At 47.2% G+C, this 24994-nt stretch overlaps 1 protein-coding gene across 2 annotated transcripts in view; it reads left to right on the top strand.

The window, feature by feature from the left end:
• Nucleotides 1-24994, top strand: part of LOC6587616 — a 56841-nt gene that overhangs the window by 17898 nt on the left and 13949 nt on the right. For both annotated transcript variants that reach the window (XM_026994747.1, XM_002013959.2), the window contains one exon: nucleotides 7725-7776. The gene's annotated coding sequence lies outside the window, so the exon portion shown is untranslated. Of the gene's footprint in view, nucleotides 1-7724; nucleotides 7777-24994 lie in introns of those variants that run through there.

Below are 24994 nucleotides of genomic sequence, written 5' to 3' on the forward strand. Positions count from 1 at the left end.
AGGGGAGCAGCAGCAGCAAAAACACACACATACATACAAAAAGTATAAAATGGAGTCCTGGCAAAAAATGACGAGAGAAATTTCCGGACAGAAGGAGGAGGAGCGGGCTTACAGGGTTGTTGTTACAGGAATGTTGTTTTCGTTTCATATATGAAAGGGAAGCGAAGCTCTTGAAGAACAGATTGCTATAATAGTTTTGTGTTGGAATTTTGTTCGGTGAGCGGGGGGAGGCGGAGAAAGCTAAAGGAAAATCGACAAGGGTTCTGAGGAATTTCCTTTAACTTTGTTGGCATAAAGTGATAATGATTTTCCCATGCACTGCAAGAGATTTCTTTTTTGTTGTTCGGACAGTAGGATAGTCGCTTCATTTGATTGTCTTTCGTTTCTTTCTCAGCCCGTTGCCAGATACAGATACACAGATAAACAGATGTGCTCTAGTTTAAGACGCCCGAACAGGACATCTCCATACATATAAATAACGTTGAGGCTGTCCTCCCTTTTGACTCCTTTGGCCCCGTGCATAATTAAATCAGATCACATTTTAAAATTCCATTTATATTTACCTCCTGTCTCCTGTTTGTCTCGTCCGCTCGTAAATCATGATTAAAAGCCTTGGGGCGACAGCAGTCCTCCAACTACTATGCCTAACACGTAGCCCAGACCGAAAAAAAGGACAACAGCAGCAGGATCAGGAGTAGGAGCAGGAGAGAACATCAAATAAAAAGCGCTGCGGCCAGCCAGACGACAAGGCAAGCAGCGAGCAGCTCTCGTAGTAGTTGTTGCAGATACTCGTATCTAACGACAAAGATGGCAACTGGGCGAGATTCAATTCTGGAGATACAAGTGGCAAAACAAGCACAAGAAGAGCCACCGTTCCGTGTGCGGTGAGTCACCGCTTCACACAGCAGCAGAAAGAAACACGAGCATCGAGAAGTGGCAAAGGCAGTAGCCGGCAACAAAAGCGGAAGCAACAAACACTATCAACCAAAAAAGCCAAAGAGCTCTCTGGATATGGCGGGAAAGATGGGGCACACATATGTATATGATGCTCCTCGGGATGTTGTATATAAGGCGAGATAAATCAAATGTGGCGAGAAATTGCAACAACAGTAAAGAGAGAGCGAGAGCGAGAGAGAGAAGAGGAGCAACAAAAGCAACTACAATGGGAGTCGCCTTCGTTGCCGGCGACGTCGTCGCAACGCTGCAAAAAATAGAACAGCGAAAATGCGAAAAATTTATCCAATTTGGTAAAAATTTAGGTCACAGCCGGGGTCCTGCCACATGAAAAGAGCAGCAGTGGCTCTTGCCCCATGTCCGTGTGCGAGAGGATGCCGCAGGAAGAGCAACTCAAGTGCAGCAAGTGCTGATGCTGGATGCTAGATGCTGAAGCCATTGTCTCGGTCTCGTTTCCAAGAGCCGAGTACCAGCTATTAGATAGCGTGAAGAGAACAGCAGACCGGCCAGAGCAGACCGAGCAGCAAACTTAAGTGAACTAAAAAAACGAAAGGAAAGGCAAGAAGAGGCATGGCATGGAAAACGGAGGCGGCACAAGGCGCAGCCGGCACAAAAGTGAGATATGATAAATATGGCACCAGAGAGAAAACCGGGGAAAATATAAACATAAAACAGAGGAAGCCACTGAAGACTAAAGGCTGAAGGAGTGCCTTCGGTCAGAGTTTGGAAAAAGTTCTCGTTCTCCCCCTAACAGGCGACACACAATTTACAGCCACTGTTCCGTCCCCTACTCAACGAACAACTACTCGTAATAGCACATGAAATGAGTAAATTATCACACTCTTCGAGACAGCAGCAGCATCCCCCGTACCCCAAAGGGGGTTTACCAGCTAATTTGCAGTGAAAAGAAAACCCCAACAAGCCAAAACATTGCGTATACGTGATATTTGCTCCCTATGCGCAATATTCTCTCTCTCTTTATCTCTCTTTCTCTCCCTCTCCCTAGAGTGGGAGTGGGAGTGAAGATGTGGCCATGCGATGTGGCTGCCAGTCGAAAGATAAGCGAAATGCTGTAGTGTAAAAAATCGAATGCATATTTCACAGAACACAAATGACACGGCAGCCACCGACCGAAAGGAGAGGAGAAGAAAAGTGGAGAGTGTGGCCAGAGCCATGCAACCAGGAGTCAGGAGTCAGAAGCCAGCAGCCAGCAGCCAGAAGCCTGTAGCCAGGACCATGCAACAGTGAGAAAGGTAGACACGGTAGAAAAGCCATGGCCAATAGCTTTTTTCTGAATTATTTCGCACGGTATGAACTCTTGCAACAAGTCTCAATAATTCTTAAGCTGCCAGGCTGGCCAAAAGGATGGGGGTGTGGGTATGAGAGCGGAGGGTAATGAAAGGAAGCCCTCCAGATTCCAGATCCCAGATCCCAGTGGTCTTTTTGCTGTTGCTCTGCATTAAATCAATGAATCGAATGCGCAACGGATGTCAGTGAGTTGCCATTTTGAGAAATTAAAAGTGCCCATTGCCGTTTTCATTTCCGCTTGTGCTTGTCCCAGTCCCCCCCCTCCTCCTTCCGCTCTTTCCGCCCTTCTTGTGGTTGGATCTCCCGCGGGGATGTCTGTGTCCTTTCTCAGGTAATTCCCCAAAACACAATCCTATTAAAAAATGCGTAGGATACTAAAATTACTTTTGCTAGAAGCACAGGGCAGCGCAGGATATAGCCGCAAAGCACTCGATAATGATGCCCCAGACTGTGCCACACGATAATAAGCTGCCTAATAACCCAAGGAGCGCGACCTCCCTATCCTGCCTGCCTGCCTGCCTGCCTGCCTGTCGAGGCTCCGAGACGGTTATGGCCAGTCCCTGGACCCTGGGCGGGCGTGAAGGACCTCCTTTACAGTTCGTCAATTTTAATGGAGGTCCTGGTGGGGGCAGGACACACTCGGAAATCGCTGCTAAAAGTAATTCACTTTTATATTAAAAAGATTTTCGCTATACGCGCGGGTCGGGTCGCTCATTTGCATGGCGCTTGTCCCGCGGTCCCCCGATGGGGGGCGTACACTCCCCAAAAAAAAAGCGTAATAAAATAAACAAGTGTCCTGGAAAAAAAGGAAACACTCTGGGTCTACGCCCAATGTCCCGGACTCCGACAAAATGGTGTGAAAGTGATTTATATTTTAATTCAAAAATGAATTATTTAGCACACTTTTTAATTCCTTTTTAGCTCTCTCGCTGCCCCTCTGCCAGCGCCTCTCATTTTATGGCTCGAATCTGAAATTCTGATTACTTCTTATTTGTGCTTTCGCTTTTCGCTTCGGCAGTTTATTGCATTTCGTTTCGTTTCGTTTGGGTTCGCCCAAAAGAAATGCAAATATTTCGGCTCATTATTGCGCCACATTTAACGCGGCCCGAAAAGAGGCCTAAAAGCTGTTGACTGTCGGACAAGACAAGACTCCCCCATCCTTCAGACAATTTGCTGCTCAAGCGTGCAATGACATCGCCGTGTGGCCAGGCCATGGGTGGGGCACAAACTTCTGCATAACATGCATAATAAAGCAGGTCCTTGGAGGGTGCTTCTTCCCCTTTCCACCTTCCAGGAGGAATTCAAGGAACACCACTAACAGCAACCAGAACTGCGAACTGGTTCTGCCCACTTTATGAGAGCCCATAGCCATAACTAGTCCGTGTTTTCCATGAGTATTACTGCTGGATAAATGCTTTTTATATCGACAGAGAATTTAAACGGCTGCATGCCGCTTTCTCCTACAGCCGATTATTACGATGCAGCCCTAACAATCCTTGGAGCTACAAGGAAAACACACAACAACGAAACAACGAAACGAACAAAATACAAAAAAAGGAAGAATAGAATTTGTAGTGTCCTGGTGGCCAGACTGCAGATGCAAAAAAAATTTGAATATAAAATGCGTTATGCGGTGGGGGATTCTTGTGGTGGTGGTGGGGGTTCGGGGGTGCGGGCAGCAGATCCTGCGGCAACAATGAAATTGCGTATGTAAATTTTATGTCGTTACCAACGGCGGCGGCAACATTGCTGAAATAATTAAAGTGGAATGCTGCTGCTGCTGCTGCTGCACCCACAAGAAAAAAGAATCCCGAACGCGGGGCAGTTTTTGGAGGAGTGGAAGTTGTAGTTTTGGTTGTGGCTATGTCCTTAGTCCTAGAGTCCTTGCCCCGTTTGTCTATTGCCAGCTTGGCAGCTTTTTTTTTGCACTTGTCCTCCGTCCATATGCAAAACAGTGTCAGGCAGCAGCAGCAGCAGCCGCACAGCTGCTTCTGGCTCCAGGAGCTGCTCCTTGGTTGCCCCTTCTTGCTGCTTGCATTGCAAATGTGACTCTGCCTCTGACTCTGACTCTGACTCTGAGTGTGTCTGCAACTCTGACTGCAACTTGTCAAAAAATGTCGCAACAACAGCAGCGACTACGACAGCGAGAGCGACAGCGAAACGGGGGAATGGCAAACGCTTTGGCTTTGGTTTTGGTTTTGCTTTGGCATAAATATGAGTGCCATCAAATTAATATGCACGGGGCATATGGCTGCAACGATTTTATGGTACAACATGTTAAGTGCATTCAACGGCAGCTGCTGCTGCTGCTGCTGCATCTCCAGTGCTTGGGGACACTGGGAACTGCATAATGCAGGCAGCAGGCAGCAGGCAGCAGAAGCAGAACCCAGAGATGACTCCTCGGCGGCAGCATCTTGGCAGGTTTTTCACGCTTCTTGAGTGACAAGCACACGGATGCCTGGCGCATGAGTTATGATGCTTAGCCGCATTGCTGCGTTTTCCACTGCCACAGCGACCCGCTCTCTGCGGCGGCTGTGGCTGGCGTGGCAAAGATAAAACTCACATCCCCTCCAGCGCTTTTCGAGTGTGCAGCATGGGAGAGAGAGAGCGTTTAATTTGACTCGCAAGTTGGCAACTGGCACGGCACTGTCCATGGGTGTAAAGCTTTTAGCGGAATTGTCTGTGGCATGTGTGGCAGTGCCCCACCCCAACTCTCTTTGGCACATGTTGCACTGTCAGCTCAAGTGCAACTCCAGGTAGAAACGCCTCCTATATCGCCATCGCCGTCGCCTGTGCCCTTTGTTAATATTTCAAATGGGTCTCTGAGCGCCACACATTTGTGGCATGAGCGCTGTCTTTCGTTGGCGTTCTTCTTAATTTAAAAGCTTTTCATTCTCCAAAAACCTCACAAACAACAGACAAATGTCAAATTTTCAAAGATCCCCCAATAGAGAGGCATCTCTTCCAAGTTTTTGCCCATCTGATGATCTATTTAAATCAAGATTAGTGGCATTTTTCCTGCTCAAGGACCGTCTTCTTTTGGACCATGGCTAATGACATGTGAAATGTGTTGATAAAAAGCGTGCGAATAGCACAAAGATATTATAAATTTGCGTTTGCCAAGCGTTTGGCAGCTGTTGATTCGGTCACCGCTTCAACGCTTCACTGAGCAAAAAGTGGGGGCCACTTTCGGCCGCCCTTTCGATAATCCTAGCTAACGGACGGAATCTAGACGGATGCTGGGGTACTGAGAAGCTGGATGAGCCGCAACGCCGTAACGCCCCAACCGTCACGCAGTTGTCCGTTCGGTCAAATGGGGGGCGTGCCCCACGCCGCCACTCAGTGGCATATTAGCCACGCATCAACGAACACACACACACAGCACAGCCTTGAAAGTGGCCCCAAGGAAGCGGCAGCTGCTGTCGCATTTGATTAGACTTTGTTTGCTCTTCTTTTGCAAGGGGTCCTGTCCTGCCTGCCCCAAAAGGATATTGATAAAGGCATTTGTCTCTCTCTTGCGTGGGAGTTTGTGTGTGTGTGTCTGTGTGTGGAAAGGTGCGTTGCAAAAGTTGAGTCAAAGGTTTTCTCTTTGACTCGTAATTAATTTGCTTTGTTTCATGCGCTTCGCTGGGCAATAGACATAGGCAATAGACGGTCCCCCGTCTCATGCCACTGGCTGTGGCAGGGTGTGGGGCAGTGTCATGGAGCCAGACAGATTCGGACAAGTGGCAACCGCTGCGTCGCAGTGGGGTGCCCCCCAAAAATGTGCCTCAGGGCCGAAATCATAAATTATTTTATTAAGCCACTTCGGCCGGCCCTTCGGCACACCCCAAAGTTATGTGAATTATTTTGCAAAAGTTAATTTCATGCAATAAATTCCAAATCGCGTTGCCAGCCAACATTTCATGCCACACACCAGGGAGCAGGGAGCAGGGACCGGGACCCCCCTTGAGGGGTTTTGGATTTGTTTTTCTTGCGAGTTTTCCTCCGCTTTTCGGGCAGATGGGGAATCGTGTGAAACGAAGCGCCTGCCTTCCAAAAAAGTATGCAACATAATTACATTTTCAGCAGGTGATTAAATGAGGCCGTAATTGTTTCAGCCTCTCGCTCCTTCAGTTGTTTGCCGCTCCACTAATAGCCGTAATTAGTGGCTGATCCCTTGGCGGGGGACCACTTCGCTCCCCAGCTCCCAGTTGCCCCGAAGACTGACTTTAATTTATGCCCGCGTGTCTTCGAGTCGTTTTGTGCTGTGCCCCACGGCCACGTTTAAATTATTTCCATCGTGTCCGGCAATAAAACTTTTCGCTCAAAACAATAATTGAACGAATTTGTTCTGCTCAACGTTTGGCGGCCACTTAGCTTTCCCATAACACTCCTCCTCATACGTGTGTATATCTGTATCTGTTATTTTTATTTGTTCGGGCTACACTCGGAGATATTTAGCAGAAGATATAAAAACTGAGCAACCTATAGAACTACTTGATTCCGATCGGCTCATTATTGAAGTCAGAATGACAGTCGTTTGGCTCTTTGAACACCTGGCTTCCAAAAACGAATCGTAATAATGCGAGAGCAATGCTTTCTGGATAATGCTTGGATATATAAAAACCAAACGCCTCGACTTGGTTGTGTCTGGTTTTTTTTCGATTTCTCCTTTTCTTTTTTTCAAAGTGTATAATTTTTTCCGCCCTCTTTCCCCCTTCCTTTTGCATGGGGCATCAATAGGGATCTCTTGATAAATGTCCAATTTAATTTTGCTCTTTTTTTTCTTTTACTTATCTCTGGCGTTCGTCTTCGACTTCGTCTTTGACATCTGCCTGCTCCACATGGGCTTCTTCGTTTCATTTGTTCCCTCTTTCTCTCTCTCTCTCTCTTGTTGCCTCTCCCCCCATTTTCTTTTTCTTCGCACTTTATCTCATTCTTTGCCTTTTCCTCCACCCTCCCGATTTTATTTCATCGCGCGGCCACTTTGTCGGCTTCTTTTTATGCGAATGCGAGGACGAGTACGGGTACGAGTGCCATGCCCTGCCCCGCCCTGTAATCGTGATACGAGCGAATGAATGGCAATGGCATCTTCGTTTCCCACTTAAGAAGATAAGTATTTCCTCCGCCATTCGGGGCGTTTCGGAATTATGGAAAGTTCAACGAGACAATTGCTCGTATTATTTCACGGTCTTTGCTATTTTTTTGGTCAAGTCTTTTTTTCCTGGAAGTCCTCAATTTTCTTGGAATTGTCTTCAGTGTATCTTCAGGTCGTATTGAGATCCATACATATATATAATATATCTTGAGCTGAAGTTTTCTTTCCTCCGGTTTCGCCACATCAATTCCATGATTTTTGGTGTATTTTTTTCTGGGGAAATTTATTTCTTCTTTTCATTTTTCTTTGGGGGAAGCTTTTTTTGCAGCTTGCGCTTTAAATGTAATTTAATTCGTCTTCCCATCTCCCTTTTTGCTTGCAGCAGACATCGCCGCCAGCAGACGGCGGCGTCTGGCGCCGGAACTGTCTAGCGGGTAAGAAATATGCTGAGGCTTTGATTTAATTGAACTTGCGTCATTTGGAGGCACCAACAGACACACAGCCAGAGCCATAGCCAGAGATATGGTGCCATGCAGCTGCTCCGTATTTAAAATGCGGTGGCTTATTAAACAGGCAGGCGGGCGGGCGGCCCATGGGCGTTGGTGTTTCAGCTAATGGAAGACAACGACAGTGATACCACCAGATGGGGAGCCGCCTCCTGTCGGTGGCATGATTTTGTGCCACATGTGGGCCACTGGAGGCCGAGGCAAATATTGTCTCTCATTTGGTATGCTGTGTGCCCTGGCCAAAATCAATAAATCAAAGCATGGGGCGGACGGAAAACAGTGTCCTGAATGCGACGTCACGAATGTCGCACTCTGGCGCGTGCCTTGGCCCCCAGCCGGAGCTTCCAACATATTTGCGTGTGGCAATGCAAACAATGCCGTGCTACTATCCTGCTTCGCCATCCCTGAACTATCCTTTCAAGGCCGCTCGTTGCCTGCTTATAGCCCCCGCATTGATAGCCCCCGCAACCAATGTTTGCAGCGCCCTCCTGGCAACAGGTTGACCCGCAAAATCCGAGTCCCAGTCCCAGTCCTAGTTCCAGTCTCTCTACAGCATGCATGAAATGCAAACTTTAACCCCAACCCCAACGCCAACCCCAGGGCCCCCAATCTCCAAGAGAAGAATGTATATAGAATATTTGCCTGCATGTCAGCTGGGACGGGGTGCGAGTGCGACCACAAAGGCAAATACGCTTGGCTAAAACTTGAAGCGGCTCAAAAGTTTCACGTTTTAAAGGCTTAAGCCGCCCACTCCCACTGCCCCTCCGACTACCCCCCCAGCGACCCCATCATCTATTCTTTAGACCATTCGCAATCCGAATAGCAGAGGCCCCCAGAGTGCGGGGCTGTGCTGATTTTTTATGCGCCGCTCTGTGGGTTTAAAAAGCAATTCCGCAACTGTTTTTGCTCCATGGCCCATATGTAACTGCGAGAGGTAGAGAGAGACAGACAGAGGCAGAGAGAGAGAGAGAGAGAGAGAGAGAGAGAAAGAATGGAGCATATCCACATCCCAGCGGGCTGGCAACAAAGCTACAGGAGCTATCCTTAGTCCCAGATCCTCAACAATGCTGTCGTTATCGTCGTTTTCACTTCAATTAAAAGTTGGCAACTTTTCTTGCCATGTTTACCTAACTTGCCACAGGACGTCGACGACGACTACGACGACGAGTACCAGAGCAAGGATGTGGCTGCAGGAATACGAGTGGGAGAGTCGGGATTGGGGCTGGGCTCCAATTGCCATTATGCAGATTCGTATGGCTGATTACCAAATTACAAACTGTAATGGCAGCAATTGTTTTGCCTGTGGAATTTCCAGCACATGGCATTTGTGGCACACGCAAATAGGCCGTCAGTTGTCACAGCGAAAAACACAAAAACACTCAATGCTGCAGCAATGGAACAATGTCATGCAACAACTTGCAGGGCAGACACACCCACTCATCCACCCACCCATACACCCCCCACCCACACAGAGAAAGAAGGTCAAAGAAAAGGCTGCTCTAGTACTTAGACCTTAAAGGCACGTAGTATACGCCGCCGGAGTGGGGGCTGAGCAGTCGACTTCCGTGCTGTTCACGCCCCAATGCGTTGTCTACGTTGCATCGCTGCATCGTTGCCCCTGATCCGAGTGCCTGCCAGGAATTTCCACGAAACGTTAATTGCGACAAGCCAGCACTAGCACTCGGCACCCCAGGGGGAAGACCAAATGGCATCTGCTTGCACCACAGACAGACCGACAGACAGAGCGGCGACAGATGCCGCACACAGGTGCAAGCGCAGGTGCAAATATAACAACTTAGTTGAGGGACTTCCGACGCACTCAAAGGAAATACTTAAACTAAAGACTCTGTAGGTGTGTGGCACACACGATAATGTTGCCTGGGAGCCTGAACGCCGAGGCTTTCCAGTGGGGGACTCCATTCCTTTCCATAAAAATATTTTCTACAAAATAATTAGATGGCAGGGCTATAAAATCTGCGGCTTTTGCTACTTTATTATCACGGCACAAAAGCTGTACGCCACAATGCCACACAATGCATATGTTGCAACGTGAGAGGCACGGAGAGGAGGAATGTGTTCTGGCATTTTATAGACGCGCCATTTGCCATTTAATTCTGCCTTGCCGTCTTTCGCACTTCCATGGCCATTGAAAAAGCATCTTGGTATCATTAAAATTGATTTTGCAGAAGGTCCCGCGGAGAGCAAGGGAGAGCGATAGAAGTTGGCTTTTCTATTTGCCAAACGCCAAGGAATTTGCTAAATTGCTTTTCTACTGTGCAGCAGCCACACATATACACACAAAAACACACCTTGCCACAGTCAGAGTCAGACGCGGAGGCTGAAGCTACAGAAGGAGCTGAAGCTGAAAGCTACTTGGATGTGCGTTTGGTTTTGCAATTAGTTTTTGTACCTTCGGCCGCCACAAAAAGCTGCAAGTTGCTGCTAAGTCATACAAAGGGGAAAGCAGTGAGGGAGCAGGGCGGGGAGGGGAATCGGTGGCGACACACACGCAACCTAAGCATTCTTTTTATTGTGGTATATTGTGTGGGGCGACGGCAACAGTAACAAAAGCGATTAAAACACCCATAAAACCATGAGCCCATTAATAGCCGCAATAATATTATCAGCTTATGTTCAATGCTGCATGCCTCAAACTCAAACTGAAACTCAAACACAAACTAAACTTTGTCTCTTTGGGATTTTCATTAACATTTATTGGTTTTTTACTTAGACATCAGAAACATAATAACTTTGTCCGTGCCCCCATAATATCACATCTCATCCCATACCATTCCAGTGGCTCCTCCAGAGGTTCCTCTCTGAGTGGCAGCCAGCTTCTTCTTCCAGCCAGCAAGCAGCTCCTCCACAATATTTCGCGGTCGTATCAGCGTCATCATAAAATAACGTTAATGACGGGCAACAAGGTCGTAAAATCAAAATTTCTGCTATTTCAACGCTGAAACCACGGCGCAGAGCAGCGTTGGGAGTAGCTGATGCTGGCAGCTTAGCAACATTGTTGATATGAGACGAGACGATGCCATGGGAATGGGAGCGATGAGGATCAGACGCTGTTCATGGGAGACGGAAACAGAGACCGCGAGTGAGCGCCTGCAACCATCCATTCAGCAGCAGCAGAAGCAGGCGCCAGCTAGCCACACAATCCAACACATACCACATACCGCACATCCCACATCCAAGCCGCAATGTTACTCCGCTGCTGTACCAAGTGGCGTATGCGTAATACCGCGAAAATTTAATTACTTTAAAGGCGCCCGAAGGTGGTTGGAGGTCAGCGGACTGGAAGGCTGCAATAAAGACATCAAAAAGTTCAACACTGTTGCTTCCAGTATCATCCTGATACCGACTAAAGAAAGTAGAATCTAGAGGACATTTTTCACATATAAAATCACATAGAAAATCTCTTGATTTATCTGCAACTCCACAGAGAACCCAGAAGAGAAGAGTCATGTGGGGTTTTATTCCGCACTCAATGGAAATCGATTTTCGGGTCTTTCGCCTAAATAAATTTCACATTGTCTGGGGTCCTTTTTCTCTGTGATAGGTGTCCTCTTGAAAATGGTATTTCCAGCCAGGAATATCCAAGCAAATTTCATTTAATGTGCTGCCACAGCAACAGCAGCGGAAGGAGAGTCCTTCCATACATTCTCTCTCTCTCTCTGTGTGTGTTCCTCACCAATGTGTTAGTGGAACGTGCAGCATTTTAAATATTCATTAGGCAGCAGGATAGGAGGCAGCATTGCTGCCACACGGGTCAGGGTCGTCCGCCAAGTGAGAAATGATATTTGAAATTAATTTAAATCGTCGAAAATGTGAGCCACCAATGAATTGGCGATTGAAAATTGAAGCAGCTGCTTCCAGCAATCGGGGATACGAGATTTTCGGCAGCGGCCCCAGCACGGGGCACGGGGGCCACTGTGTCTCGGCCAGTGTTTATGGGCCATAGGCCGAGGTTTATGTAATGGCGTTCAGATTTTATCGCGTCGTAAACGTCTGTGCTGTGCTGTCTGTGGCCTAAGTAAATCAGCATAAAATCCAGCTAAATGAAGACAATCAAAGTGTGGCTACGCCTCGAACTGCATATAATATATACACGCTCTCATACTCTCATATATATGTCTATTTAGACATCTGGGAGGACAGCAGGACCCCAGCCACTTCAATTGAGTCACAGAGCAACAGCAGCAGAAGCAGCAGCAGCCGCAGCACGAGCCCTGCCCTGGCTCTTTGCACTCAAAATTATGCTGTGGCTAGGACTTTGCCTTTTGGCCTCATTCCTCTCAAAATATTTGCAGCAGCAGCAGCAACAAAATGTGGCACAACAATATGGTAAACTATATAAAAATTTGCCCAGCGTCCAGGGCAGTGGCCCGGGCCAGGCCCCCAGCCGGTCGGTCGGCTGATGGACAAAAGGTCGGGGATAGCGACATCGTTATTGTCGTCATTGTCCTGGGCCTGGTCAAGTGGCTGGCAGCAGCAGCAGCAGGCGCAACCACGACTACGAGGAGCTGGACGATGTCAGGACGTGGCAGGCTACAAGGAAGATTTTTACGGTCCTAATAAAAGACAAACAAAAGGACCTTTGGGTTGCTGCCCCCCACACCATGGAGTGTAGGAGCTCTTTCGTATCGCAATTTTCATTATTTTATTTGCCTATAAACGAAGCCATATTTTCGTGCCAGTGTATGTGTGCAGATACAAGTGTATCTATGGCCCACGCACGCACACAAACACACTCCACACTCGCCCACACTCCATTTTGTTTATTTGCCTACACTACACAATTTTAAGCAAAATAAGTAATTAAAAAAGTCATAAAGTGGTCGGCTCTTGTGCTTCTACGATGAGTATCTCTTGGCTCCATAAAAATCAATGCCGACAGTCTGGGGCCCCGTGAAGAGGAGAGGAGTGGAGCGGAGTGGAGTGGCGGGGAGTGAGTCCTTTTCCAGTGCTGCCTCTGTCCAGTGGGTCATTCGCGCTGAGGTCAATTCACTTGACTTTAAACGATAAACATGCTCCGGCAACAACATGGCAAACAACTTGTAAGCAATTAAGGCAACGTATTGACTCCTCTTCTTCTCCTCTCTTCTCTGGCTGTTTTGCGTGTGGCATGTGGCAAGGGGTGGAGTGGAAAGAGTACGTATATATGTATATATGTCTGTGTGCATGTCCGGGGCAGGCTGTCGCCAAGCGTCTGCCGGACAACGGCGTCGATATCGATGTCGTCGACATGACAGATATTTCCCTTTTGCCCCCTGGACACCGTTCCAACAAGCAACTGAAATGAAATTGTATTCCTTGATCGATATTTCCCGTAATTCAATATCAAAATCAGAACTCGGATAATTCGATTTATTGAATGGATAATTACACTGCACTGCTGCTGCTGCTGTTGCTGGGCTTTCTCCTGGCTTTCCAGCAGAGTATCTCCGATTCGGCTCCGTTTGCTGGCGCTGCTCCCATTTCCCTGGTTAAATATTAACTGGCGGGCTATTGTTGCTCTTGTTTTTCCCTCCGGAAAAGCTCTTGGGGGGATTTACTAGTGTGTGCGTACAAACAGCATGTTGATCCGCAGTGGATTTTTATTTCAACATTTTTGTGGCACACTGCTCTCTCGGGGGGCGCCACTGGCCAATTAAGAAGAATTTGTTTTTGTCGCTGTCTGCTTTGTGTATCACATATATATCCATGGCATTTTCGGCGTATTTTGATTTATTTTAAATAAATATACTCTTTTCATTGTATCTATGTTACACTCGAAAAAATAGATACATTTTATGAGGAAATTTAAAGGAACATTTAAACTATTCTACATTTTAAAGGAATATTCAAATTATGTAGAAACTCCTCTTGCAACCAGTCGAAACCCAGTACTAGGTTTTTGTATATTGAAGCTTTATCTGCGAATGCATTACTAGTTTTCAAAAGCCAGGTGTTCAAACAGCCAATTGACACATGAGCCTAAAATTTTGTTCTTTCTGGCTATAATAAGGGCCCGATAGCAACATTTTTCTATCTTCTGCACAGGCGGTTTTCTGAAAAATGAGTTCGTCACGTTTTGCTATTATCAAATAAATATCTGAATAATTTAATTATATAATAATTTACAAAAAAAAAATATTTCCCCGCTTGAAAAAATTATTAAATATTCCATTATCCTTACAATTATCAAAAAATATCCTTCATTTTCTTGCTGTATATATACATAGATCTCTCAATATACGAGTATATAGTAAATTTCGGTCAATGCGCTGCACAAGAGAAGAGCGATTTTATTTTGCATAAAAATAAAAAGTGTTTATGCGCTTGGAAATTGAGGTCGTCGTAGTCGTCGTCGGCGGCGGGTTTTTGGAGTACATGGAAGAGTGGTGCACATGTTCATGTGTGTTTGTGTGTGGCAAGTTTTGGCTCACGGCTGAAGTGCCGCTCTGCCCGGCCCCTGCCGCCCGCCACCCTGCTAAATGTTTGGCGACATGCACCAGAAGTACACAAGAGTACATATGAAAAAAATGAAAATTCTCCGCCTGTTTGCCACATTTTGTGTGTGTGTGTGTGTCTTGTTCATGCCACTGCCAGTGCTACTGCTACAATTGTTGCTATTGTTGCCGCGAAGTTGAGCTGTGTTAATGAAATGCGTTTTGGGTTTTTTAGCTGGCACAAAGCGCAACTTGCGGCAGCCACGGCAGAGGCCGAGCACGAAAACTTTTCCGACTGCCTCGCCCTCGCCCTCACTCACCCCACCCAACATCCCAACACTGTACAACCAACTGTAATTAAATGCAGCGCATAACTGCTCCGAGCTGCCGCTGCCGCTGCCGCTGCCGCCGCTGCTGCTGCTGATGCACCATTTATGTACAAGTGCACTAACACATTCGCATTCGAATGAGGGGGAAAGTATTTTTTAAAGTATTTTTTCCATATTTTTTTTTTGTTTTTGGTAGCATTTTGACCTAAAATTCCCGCAGTCGCAGTCGCCGTTGCAGTCGCCGTTGCTGTTGCTGCCACCGCGCTAATGTCAAGTATGCTTTAAGCAGCGCTGTCACCGGCATCCGCATATGCGACGGCAATTATGTGCCCCCTTTCAATGGCTGTATATGCCGTGTGGATATGTGTGTGTCGCACAAAGACAGTAACAATAATTGCGGGTAATGCTCATTTTGGAGCCAAGAATAAAGTGAATCGCAATGATAAAAACATCAGAGATGGCAGCACAGTCCCGTCAAATGTGGCATGTTAATTCCAGGCGAACGAACATCACCTTGCCACACGACACATACATACATACATATATGTACACGCCCTGATGTCCCAAACTGATTGAAGTGCGACGCCTCAGCGATAAGGACATTTAACTGTGCAAACGTGTTGGCAGCCCCTCTCGGATATCCGATGGAGAAGTCTGCTGCCTACAAATGCGATGCGTAAAAGGTGCGACACTTGAGAAACATTTCCATACACACACAGCTGTGACATACACATGTGAGTGTCTGCGTTAGCCCTGGCAAATTGCGGTTTTATTGCAGTCAACTGTGAGAAGAGCAAACACTGTGAAGGGAACAGAAAACACAACAAGACACACGCCCCGAAATCCCTCTCCACATTCCGTTTGGAAAATTCCCAGACAAACAAGAGCCAAGTCAAATGTAAAATGAAACAAATTGCTGCCTTTGCTCATTGCAAACATTTATTTGCACATAAGCCAGTTCGTTCAACAATTTTTTAATTCAGCCCCATGCTCCCCCATGACAACATTGACAAGTGTTGTTGGAGAGTCTTGTTGCATGGAGGGAGCAGAGGCACAGACGGGCCAGACAGGGTTCTGGCCCTATCAGAATTTTGCAATTGATGAAAGCTGTAATTTGGCTGGCAATCAAGTGCTGCTTCTGCCTCTCAAAGCGTAACCACACGACGAGATTTTTGCCATATTTTTGTAGGATGTAGAAAACATCCGAGAGTTAAAAGATGACTGGAATGGGATGAGCAATCTCATACACTTTCAGGGCGTATTTGGATTTTCATCAAAAAAAATTGTTAGAAGTATTTGGCAATATTACAGCACAAACAGAGAAGTAAGGGCCAAAAAGGCCAGAAATCACACGATAATTGGTCGAATCGATGCAAAACAGGCTGAAGCAATTAATAACTGGCTCAAACTGGTCAGAATAAGCAGTGGTATAAATGTGATCGAAGGAACTGCTTACCGATTACCACCGATTACATATATTCGGCGGTATTTTTATTTCAGGGCACTAATTCTTATTGTTTGAGCCACCAACTAAGGGCTTATAAGTTAGTTAAGGAGCTTCGATTGACCAAGCAAAGCAAGCTGCATCCTGATGCTGTGCAATAGGGGTCGCACGCATATATTCAAAGGGGAATATGGTATTGGTGGCTATCACTCGTGTACGTGAGCTGCAGCGCATCAGGAGCCTTGCCGACCGCTGCTGCGGATTCAGCTATTGATCTTTGACTAAGACTAATAGTAAACTCTTCCAAAAATTCTTATAATATTTATGAGCTTAATAGTTGTATATCCAAGAGAAGAAGATTCCACCTCAAATAGATCGCTCTTCCAGGGTATCCAACAAATATTCGCTACCCGAGGATGGGTAGATCCCTCCTATCTTTTTCTTCGCATTATTTCCATCAATATCTAGCAACTTTTTAGAGGCCACCTTCTCCACTCACCACTGTATCTCCCTACATTTATTTTAATTTATTTGCCTTTATTACAGACACACTCCTACAGGGCACACACACACACACACACATATAAGCATATACTCGTATATCAACAACGTAACATCAGCGCTTTGGCAAAAGGCTAAGAGAGTTGCCTTTTTAAAAAAGCAAACTTTTGCTCTGCTTTGTGCAAAGAGCTAAAAAATAAAAAATAAAAAAACAGAGGCAAAATCAGCGGCAGCGGCAGCAGCAGCACCCAACAACAGTTTAGCTCGTGTGGCAGAGAGTGTGTGGCAGTGTGTGTGTGCTGAGCAGCAGGCTGTCAAAAAGTTACTTATTTTCTTTTAAAAACTTGTATGAGTCTTTTGGCGCTGTTTTCGCCCTTATCCCTCGATCCCTTGACTTTCGACCTCGCCCCAGCCCCTGGCCCCTCTGTCGTCCTGTCGACGTCCTGATTGCTCTGCCTCTGCCCTGTGCGATGTTTACACAGCTTTTGCTTTTGATAAGGTTAATCAAAAGTTTTTTAATCCATTCTGCATACAGGCAAACATAGACCCCACACGAGCGAGTGCGGGTGCGGATGTGGGAGCGAGAGCGCGCCACAAGAGGGTGCCAAAGGGGGCGGGAGATCATCAGTATCAGATTCGTGTGTCCTCATTATATATTAGTGCCAGAGGAGGAGCAGCAAGGATGTGCCAGAGCAGAGCAAAGCAAAGCATAGCACAGATAGCGAGGCCACTTTGAGAGCCCGCGGCTCATTCGAACTTTTCGACGCTGCAAAGTGAATTTCATGAATGCCGAATTACGACTATATGTACGAGAAGAGTATTTGTTGTCTTCAAGTTTTGCTAGCCCCCCCCCGCGCGCACTAACCTCACTCGGCCACACTGCCACTCTGCCACACTGGCACTCGGCCACTCCGTTCCACTCTCTCCACTCTCCAGTTTGCTGTTTAAAAATCGCATAATTTATGTGGCAAAGTTCAGGGAAATCACTTTGCTGGCAGAGAAAACTTTGCAATTAAGCGCTGAGAGACATTTGGCAAGCGGCAAAGTGAATCGAACCGCTGTCGGAGCCGAAGCCCAGTGAGGTCGAACCACTACCTGGCCGGCGCCCCACCACCACTGGTTGCAGGCGGCAGCCACCCGGCAGCCAACTGCAACTTTTGCGATAACTTTAAATCATCTAATTATGAGTAGCAGCCATTGGACAAGCCAAAACCCCATGCCCCATGCCACATCCCACCAAAGGAACAACAACAACAACAGGATGGCATGGAGGATAGGGTCCTCTGGGGGCAACTGCCAGTGGCAGCATTTAATTTCCGCTGTCTCAGCTCTTAGCCCTGGAACCTCCCTTCCTGTTAGACTCCCCTCCCCCTCCGCTTTCCCCCCAGACATAACTGACACTTTACTTCATTTCTGCTGACTGGAATTAATGGCTTTTGTTGGCATAGTTTTAACGCTTGAACTTCGGGGTTCGGTTCGGATCGGTGTATAAAATTTATGTTCGAATTTATTGCAAAGTTTATTAGACAATTTCTTGTTTTTTTTTCCCCCCTGTAATTTTGCGCCAAAGAGAGCCAAAAGGAAGAATTTTTTGTGGAAATTTATGAGCTTCATAAATGACCAAAGCATAAAGACTAGCAGCAGCAGCGATCCGGCCAGAAGTCCGGCCAAAAGGAGAGACCAGGAAGAAACAGCAGCCTTAGTCCCTGCGTATGAGCCACGTGCCAATTGCCATGATATCTGTAACAGAAAGAGACAGCCCCGGGGGAGGGGGAGAGAGAGAGAGAGGTTGGGGCAGGCACTGACAAAGTATGGTTGGTGGTAACAGCTCTCTTCACATTACGAAATGATGTCCGACTGAATGCAAAAATGCCATAAATATGAATGAGCTGCCGTGCAGAAAGAATCCGAACGAAGCCTTACCGCATCCTCTGCCTTCGCCTCTGCCCCTGCCCCTGCCTGTGAGCATTTGCCCCATTGCTGATGTACTTTATTTGTTACAACATATTTAACTGTAGTTTGCCGCCCAGCAGCCTTCCTGCAGCACCTGCCCCTCTACATCTGTGGCACTGCCTGTGGGGCAGCCTTTTAGTTTCCAGTTTTCTGCTGCTGCTGCTGCTTCTGCTTCTGCTTCTGATTTATGGAGGGCGGCGCAGGCAAAACATTTCAAAAGCCAACCCCAGAAAACCGTGTCAGAGTGTGTGTGTGCCACTTCGGACTCGGGGAAAAGTTCTTCATAACTTTGATGCCCCCGCCCCCGCCGCCTGCCCTTGCTCGGCTGTCCATCCGCCTCTGCCACTTGTTGTGTGTGTCTCATCAAAAATGTATTAACGAGCTTCTGCATAGCAAAAGATTTTTATCTCCTGGCGTTGATTTCATTTTGAGCTTAGATCTGCCTGCCTGCCCCCGCGGCTACCCTTCTGCCGCTGCCACTGCCCCGTGAGGCAAGTTTTGGCTTAGATTTGTATCGCTGGCGTTTTCAACACGTGCTGCATGCACAGCGCTGTATGTTGTGGCAGCTGCCACGGGCTGCAAAACTTTTAATGGTGCGCATTATTGCAGGCCATAAATTACGACAAAAAAGCGAGGTATTAACCGCTGCTAGCTGTTAGCAGATGAAAACGGTTAACATTTCGTGGCAAAAGTCGGCGCGAAGTGACGCCACCAATGACAAAGCTCTGTGATGAACCACCACAAGGCGCCGGTGGTGGTGCACTCTTTTATTTGGCTGTTGATGCAACGAGCGTTGGCGTGGCTGCTGCAAAGTTTTACTCCTAGGCGGGGCAAAGAAGTTTCAGATGCCACTTTAGACTGCAAGTGGAACGACGGGAGGCTGCAGCGACTGGAAGCAGCAAGGATACACTCGTATTTTATTTTGTGGCATCGCCATGCGAGTTGTCAGGGAATTTATGTGTGGCCATGGCATGGCTGTGTTCCTGCGGACTTTTGAGCAAAATAAGCAACTAACCCACGAAAAAGTTATGGCTACTGTGTCATAAAATGCCACTGCCACCGCCGCCGCCACCACCACAATGGCATTTGGGGGCATGGTATGCCACCTGCCACCTGCATGGCCATCAGGCGTACGAGTGTGTGTCTGTGTTCCTCTGTGTCTGTGTCTGTGTGTGGGTGTATGTTGTTTATGCAGCAAAGCTCATTTCACGCTTCCGCTTTCTATTATGTAAGGAACAGAAAACGAAAAAACAAAATCATAAATTTCTAATAAAATAAATATTCCCTTATCCCACACGAATATACGGAAAAGAAAAGGAAGAAGAGTCTCCCCCTGAAAGTAGAGGCATAACTTCAGCTTAAGCTTACAGACAATGCCCCATGCTCCGTGCCCCCAGCTCTGGGTCTTGGGGCAAGTTCAAACAATGTTTTCGTTAACTTTGTAACTTGGCTTTGGCTAACGAAAAAAATTAGACGAAATTCAATTAAAAAAGCAGGCTAATGAACGCGTATAATCAAATTAAATGCAGCAAAAACAGCAGCCAAAGAGAGAGTTAGCAAAAGGGAAAAACAAGAAGAGAAGACAGAGAAAGAGTATGACATAAGAGAGTCTGTCTCTCAAGAGGATTTCCATGCCACGCAGCGAAACAAGAACAAACATTAACCCCAACAAAAAATGACTGCAGGGGCGGCTTCAATCTCAGCCTGAAGACTGAAGGCTTCACCAGCCTTGTGGCTGCCACGCAGCGCGTGTGAGTCGCCTACAATGTGGCAACATAAAACTATTACCACGACGACATGAACACAACTCCTAATTACCCAGGGATTTGCATTTGTCTTGCGACGTGCACACGCACACAGAAGAGACGCAGAGGAAGATATGTGGCATGTGGGATGCGGCATGTTCGTAGCAAGGGGCGTGGGTGTGGTCGTAGGGCGTGGGGGCGTTGGTGTCATAAACGAATCTTATCTGGCGCTCCCCCTTTTCTACGCCCAACTCTTGCCTGTCTCCGGCATGCATTCGCCTTTCGCTCTTTCTCAGCGTTTTTTCCTATCTGTATTTCTTTTTGCTTTTCTTTTCTTGAATTTTATGGCTTGGCCGCCATTTGCTTTTCACTTCGTTGCCATCGTTGCTACCAAAAAAAGGCCAGGGGCATCCACTATTTAGCCCCGAAAGTCATTAGCTTGTCTCGTTTATCTTTTAATGAGTGTAAAATACAAATGAGGAGATGTGCGCAAAGAAGGGGGAGGGCGCACCCAAATTATCAGGCTGTTAGGGCCGATGCTGCTGCAAGATCTTCTTACTCTCTCTGCCACATGCTGTTATCAGGCAAGGGGAAACATAATCTAATAGCAAAATGCCTGCTAATAGGAAACATTTTCGTCATTAGCTCCGTACGAGTATGCACGAAGGATATGCTGTAAAAACCTATGGGCGAGAAGGTAAAGCGCAATCAAGTGGAACATCTGAGGCATATTCCATCCTTAAATATGTCTCATATTTTAGTTTTTTTTGGGGTTATAATTTTTAAAGATTTTGTGCTTCAGCTGCCATCATTTGTTTGGCTTTTCCTAAAGGGAAGATTTCTTAAAGCCTGATTTCTTGTGCTTTCTTTTGCTGTTTTACTATCATCTCCCTCGACTGCTGCCTGCTGGTGCTGCTGCTGGCTCTTAATCTGCTGCTTCTACTTAATATTAAGCTTCGCCTTTAACCAAACGCTTGTCCACAAATCAAGTATACGCACTGGGGTCTGCCCAGCAATGTTTTAGTCACTCTCTCGGGGACCCCTCTACCGCTCCCTGGTGTAAGCTCTCTCTATATATCTCTCTCTCTCTCCCTTTCTGACCAGCAGACCGCCTCTTCCTGTTTATACTTAAGCTGCCACTTAATCCAGCCACTTCATCCGCTCCCGAATACCATTTCCATGTTTATAAACAGCCACGCCCCATGATTCGCCCGCCAGCGTGTGTTTGCGTGCTTTACCGGAGTTGCTGCTTCGTTTTTTTCTTTTTTTGTGTGTGTCGTTCATCGATGTGGCAGCCAGTGCTGCTCCTGGCTGTTCCTGGCTTCTCCCTGTTAGCCCTTAATTAAATATTAAACGCGCCTAATTGCGCATTTCATAACTCAGGCAACGCAACGTAATTAATTATTTATGTTCAACTAAATTGAGCAGCATCCTGGCGGTGCGCTCACACGCACCACGCGCCCAGCACCACGCACCAGGCACCAAAAGTTTCTTCTTCGGCGTGGTGCCCCCGAGGCTCATGCTGCAGACACAAATGTAGCGAAAAAACGAAATCTACAAGGATATGTGGCATGTAAATTAATACGTCAGCGGCAGGCAGTCGCAAATTAAAATCATTTGCGGTTCAATTTGCTCACCTTTCAAGCAGGAAAAGCCGGCAGAGTGGCAGGGCGGCAAAGATGTGGCACGAAGAACAACAAACAGTTGACTCTTGCGGCTGGTAACATGGATGACTTTGAAATGGAAGAAACTTATATCAAACGGCGCCCCGAGGGGCATTTAATTATGCAAACTGTTTGGGGTTGCACGAAAACTATGGAAAATGGGGCAATTGGGGGAGAATTTTCATAGGAAAACCGGTGCCTGATTAGCTCTCCCGCCGCAAAACAATCCAAAAAGCATCGAAATTAAAACCGAGAGAAATCACAGAGCTGCCTGCCTGCCATGTTCCGTCCATTGTTCGGCCACAATTTGCACAACTTTTGGCAGCAGCGGCAGCAGCCCAGTGGTTGCTGCTGCAGTGGGGAAACTTTCACAACACGAAGCCACATAGAGACAGAATGAGAGGGAGATGGAGATGGAGATAGAGAGAGAGACACTGGGTACAGATACACTCCGTTTACCAGAGATACTGCTAGAACTTGCTTTGGAAACTATTTTCATAAATAGCGGCGTCGGCCAGTGTCCAAATGCAAACAGATTCAGAGTCGGACTCGGAGTCGGAGTCACCGACTGGCGCCCATCCGAAGGAAGGGCCAGCCTCTGCTTCTCCCTGTCTCACTCTCCCTCCTGCCAGACAGTCAACGTGAATCCTTTAAGTTTCTTTTGTTCCGAAGCGTAGATCCTAATGCCAGTTTTTCACTCGTGTGATTTATCGGTTTCGTGGTTCAAAGTTCGAGTTTCAAATGCATTTTCCATGTTACCAGAGAGAGGCTGCTGTCAGGGCAGTGGAACTCTGGGCATTCCAGCGGCTACAACAAACTTCGCATAGCTTTGGGCTACCTCGCACTTCACCCCGCACCCACTTTCTCCAGCTCTCTCTCTCTCTCTCTCTGGTCCTTTGGCGTTTATCTTTTTGGCTTTGAAATTGTCAACTCATTTTGGCTTCGTATTTTTTACGCATAAAGTTTTCTTTTTCCAATAATTTCCATTATGGAAGTCAAGATTTGATTTGAGTAGCGGCCGCAGCTACACGTTGGATTGTAATTTGATATGCCACACAAGACGATGCCGGCTGCAACGCCTAATTAAGCCCCATTTGCCCCTGAGGTAGCCCCCAAAGTCAGTGAGTGACAGAAAGCCACCGGTCTCAATATTTGATTAAGTATTGACCTGCAAGCCGCTGGCAAAGCGCGCACTGACCACGTCTTTGGCATCCTGCAAACAATTACGTCTAAATTCATTAGCGAAGGACATGCATAATTAAAGGACACGTCGTGACATCTTCCTAGCAGTGGCAGTGGCAGTGGCTGTGGCTGTGGCAGTGACAGTGGCAGTGACACTCACTCAGGCATGGCCGCACACGCTCTCTTGTGTCTAAGTGGCAGGCAGCCAAGGGCATGGGATCGGATTGATGGGGCTGGGACTTTCGTATAAAAAAGAAATCAATGTCCTTTGCCAGGAAGTGCCTTGGCAATTTGCAATCCTTTGTGCCATTACACAAAGCTTCCTTCCGCTGGGGTCGCTCTCTATCTTTTCGTTTCGATGGGGTTTGATCCTCGAGTTTGTGTCGCCTTCAGCATAATGCTGCTGCTTCTGCCGCTGCTGCTGCTTGCTGCAATCAAAGCGTATCGGTGGCTGTTACTGTTTCAAAACCAGCAGCAGGACTAGGACCAGGAGCAGGAGCCGCATTAATCCTTCATTGACAATCAGGCGGCAGAACCTGTGATGAACTCTGCCCCCCAAACCCGAAGCGGGAAAAAAGCGGAAGTTGTAAAAACGCCAACGCCGCACAAAGCACAAACATAGAAGGAGGAGAATTCTCGGTGCTCTCCTCTCTCTCTCTCTCTGAGGCAGTAACCAGTGGCACGGAACCGATTATAGTATGCCGTATTTGGATTCCAGTTTCAGTGGCAGATTCCGATTCCGACTCTGGGGCAGATTCCGATTCCGCCTGGAGGGCATTCGTCAAACGACGCAGCAACTGAAGCAATTGTTTCGCCAACTTTCCTTATTTCTTTCCTTCTCGCTTGCGCCCTTTTGTTCATTATGTACTTTGCTTTCTTTTCTTTTCATTGCTTTTCCTTTATTTTCCTTTCGTTTCGTTTGTGCTTTGAAAAGCGAGAGGCAGGGCAGAGAAAGTGGGGGAGGAGTGTGGTGTGGCATAAACACTGATTGATTGATTAGAGGCTTGAGCCCTCAGACTCTCAGCACCACGCATGTGGCATTCGGGGGCACAGTCTGCGGCACTAAACCTAATGAGCAACCCCTCGAGCAAGTGTCGCATCAATCAAGGGCGCATTTAATGCGTTATAGCAACGATTTCTCTTGATTTGCGATTATTGTTTAGGTGTGTGAGCGCCCTCCACTGACAGACGGCGATTAGCAAAGTGGATCCACACCGAAATGAATGAATGATTTCCTTCCACTATAGTCCGCCACAGTCGAGTGAATCCTTTAAGCAGCAAAGCCCAGCCCTCGAGTTAAAGCCCAGCCCTCGAGTTAAATCCCAGCCTAAACGCACCTCTAGGGCCAGGCCAGGCCAATGCCTGATGCCAATTTCGTTCGACTGTTATCTATGAAATTGACTACGTGGCCGAGTGGCTCAAGTGTCGGGGCAATCGATAGCCAGAGCTTACCTGATGCTGGTGCTGCCTCAGCATTGTTGCATGTCATGGCTTCCGCCTTAGTCAGTGTCCTTTTTCGCACAGGATACACCCTTAATGCCATTCCGTTACTCTACGTCTTGTCACTGCCCGGAAAATCATATCATCAATTCGCTCTGGCCCCCAGTTTTCCACACAGTCAGCAGTGCTGACACTTCTCCTTGCCTCCATCTCCTCCGGTAGCTGTATCTGTGTCGTTCCCCCCCTCTCTGTGCGTATCTGTATCTGTGGCAAGTGCTCATTATCACTTGAAATGTTGTCAATTACGGATTTTCGTTTCGCTTTGTTTTGTTTTCGATTTGACTTGCAATTGAATTTCCACTCGCTCTGCTCTGCCATTTGAATATCCCGACACTGGGTTGTCGTCCTTTTGTCGCCGTGGCTGACGTTGCCATCGTCACGAGCAGTTGCCTCC

Source organism: Drosophila persimilis, unplaced genomic scaffold (assembly GCF_003286085.1).
Source record: "Drosophila persimilis strain 14011-0111.01,24,50 unplaced genomic scaffold, DperRS2 tig00000000-arrow-pilon, whole genome shotgun sequence".
Lineage (NCBI taxonomy): Eukaryota > Metazoa > Arthropoda > Insecta > Diptera > Drosophilidae > Drosophila > Drosophila persimilis.